Below are 3,159 nucleotides of genomic sequence, written 5' to 3' on the forward strand. Positions count from 1 at the left end.
CCCCCCACCTGTTTTAATCTTAGAAATTGAGTGATGGTAGATCTGCTCTTTCTACTCCTTGCAGTTTCTATTGTACTATTCTTCCCCTTGAATTATGTGAACGTTGGCGTGTTGACTCTCTGTGAACTGCAGAGTATAATTGGATTGTCTGTATAAAATACTCATCTATACCAAAAGGAGCTACGGCACAATTTTATTACTGAGTAGAACTCTCTGGGTATTATTAAATGTCAGATAACGTCTCTTCCACCATCTGTACTTTCCTCCCCCGGGCCACTCTCTTTGTCCCTCGTGTTTGTCCAGTTCCCCATTTTTCTGTCCAGCTCACGTCCGTTCGTCCGTTCTTTGTTCCACGATGTTCGTTCAAGTGGTGCAGTCAGCACTCACCCACCGTGGTATGCGCGCCGTGTGCTGGACTCACGGCCGTGTCGTGGTCTCTACGTGTCGCGCGCTGCTCCTTGTGAAGTACCGCTGCTCCATGTCTGAGCGCTTGTGAGTGCTGAATAGTCAGTCCGTTCCCTTCTGATCTCTTACACCATCTGACCTCCCCCCTCCCCCTCCCCCGACCCCTCCTCTGGAAAATTGAGAAGCCGGGTTGGAAGCCACCCTGTTCGATAGCATTCAGAGCAAGTTGATTTCGATCCGTGTCCGAAAATGGTCGCTTTAAAGGACATACATTGTAGTCGCTTTTAAGGACATGGTCGTTTCTAAGGACATGCGGACTAACCCAGATTTCGGGGATTTCCAGAAATCTTGTTCTACACCAAAAAGGGCTTTTCCCTACCTATAGGAGAAGTTTTGTTTCATTGGTGTGTATATTTGTTTGGTTATAGAGAAAACTCTCCTTGGCTTTTAAAGAAACTGAGCTGAACAAGGGTCCAAAAACTTTACCCTCGATTTTCTCTAAATCGCTTTTTTCGGGATAGCCCCCTTGTGCTTAAAAGCGAACAAATAACTGTGCTCATATTGTAGAATACGACAGAATTAGACTTTAAAATTTTTGTTGCATCCAGAGAGTCTATTTTTTGCATCACGCATCATCAATGTGTTTAAGGACATAGACCTACTGTTAACTTCAGAGGAGACGTAGCCTACACTCCCAGAAACATTTTCTAAACGAATAACTTTTATTCACTTGCATGTATGATCTGTGCAAAAAGTTCCTGGGTAAATAGTATGTATTAGGGGGTGAATTTGTTGATTTTTTTGCTTCTGAAAAATGAGTCTCTGTGGCAGCCTTCTTCGATTTTCAAACCAGTTTCTTAGTGTAGAAGAATTTCATAGAAAATATTGAAACTATGCCTGAAATTTGGCACACAAGTGAAAACCTACATCGACTGTGGTTCTATGTGAGGATTTTGACTTAAGTTAAAAAATAAAAAGTGAGCCCAAAGTCAATGGACCCCTTAGAGTCAGTAGACAAAATTTTGGGGTAAATGTAGAAGAATTTAAATATTTTATCAAGTTATCCATATTTCCCAATTTCCCAACATGTATCCCCAGAATAGATATTATAGCACTTGTATGCCAAGTTTGAATCTTCTAGCTTCAGGAGTTTTTGAAAACTCCTTGCATCAAGGAGGTCATGTAAGTCAAAGAGCAGATTTTGAGAAAAACAGAAAAAACAGGAATTTTAAAAACAGGATTTTAGTTCAATATACACTTTTCAAATGCCCTTTGAGGTCTTTTAGGGTGTTGTTGTTTTTTTCCAACGGTTTCGTCATTGTGACCCAATAGAACAGATGTCAAAGGATGCCTTTCCGCACCAACAACAAAAATCGGTATTTTGACAAATTTTATCGGTATTTTCTGGGATCGCCGATCCGGTCATCCCTCAACATTTCCTCCTTTGCTCACAAGGGCACACATGTTTGTACCTGCGAGGTATTTCCTTTACGTGATGTATGTTTTGGTTTATTTTGTTTGTTTATTTGTGTGGGATTTTTGTTGGGGGTTTTTCGTGTTTTTTTCGTGTTTTTTTTGGGTGTTTTTTTGTGTGTTTTTTTGGGAAGGGGGGGGGGGGGTTGTTCTTTTACACTTCTTCACTCATTACATCATTTTTCCTGTGAATCAGACGGCTGTCTTTGTCTCCACGACCACTTCTATTATCTCGTCCGCTGTTTCAGCTCAGCACTACGTTAGAACTGTAAAACTATCATTTTTTCACTAACTCGTTTCCTTTATTTTTTCGTCAAGTATTAATACTTTTTTTTCAGCTGTAGTAATTTCCTTAAAGTTCAGGTGCGGAAAGAAGGTTCTCCGTTTGTTTTGTTGAGTTTTGTTTTTGTTTTGTTTTGTTTTGGTTTTTTTCTATTGTATTTTTCCATCATTGTCTCAAGAAGTAACTCTGACCTCTGGGTGTTAAAGTTGTGGAAATGTCCATGAGCGCTACTACACGTCTTAGGCATGTTGTCTCAAAAGTAAATATGGCGAGTAAAATATATTGTCATGTTTTGGCTTCTGGCAAGGTGTATATTACATCACCTTTACTGTGGTTAGGCTACCGGACTCGTAATCGTGAGATTGCAGGTTCGGGGGTTCGAGCCTGAGCTTGGTCCGACGTTGTGTCCTTGGGAAAGGCACTTTACACGAATTTCCCAATTGGCTCGGTCCTTTCGGAAACAGATGTTAAGCTAGGATCGAGGCCCCGCCTCTTAATTAAACTAATAACACTAATAGTGTCGATAGGGGCGTTAACCCCGTACCATTTCACAATTTTTTTACCTTCACTAAAAACAAAAAACAAAAAACAAACTTGCCAACCATGTCGGTGCACTCGTTTTCGACCCACATCTTCGTTTCACTAAATGTTTTTGTCCCACTTTCGTCAGCCATATATTTTTAAAAAAAACTAGATTTCGTCCCAAGTCTGTCATAATATAATGTAGCTGAACCGATTACACTCGTCTGCAAATCGTCTAAGAGTTTCTGCTTCGGGCGGGGTCGAACATTAGGCTACTTTTTCTCATGACAGTGACATTTGAGGCTCAGGTCTAGTTATTTAAATAATAAAATTACATGATACAACTAAAACTTTACCTTTATCATTTTGATGTGGTATGTATGTCTCACAGAAAAAAATCTTTCTGGATGTAAGTTAGCACATGATACACTGAAAACAAGAGATTCCTTCTGACTTATGGTAGTCATTGCCCCCCC

This window comes from Aplysia californica, unplaced genomic scaffold (genome assembly GCF_000002075.1).
Source record: "Aplysia californica isolate F4 #8 unplaced genomic scaffold, AplCal3.0 scaffold00277, whole genome shotgun sequence".
Taxonomy (NCBI): domain Eukaryota; kingdom Metazoa; phylum Mollusca; class Gastropoda; order Aplysiida; family Aplysiidae; genus Aplysia; species Aplysia californica.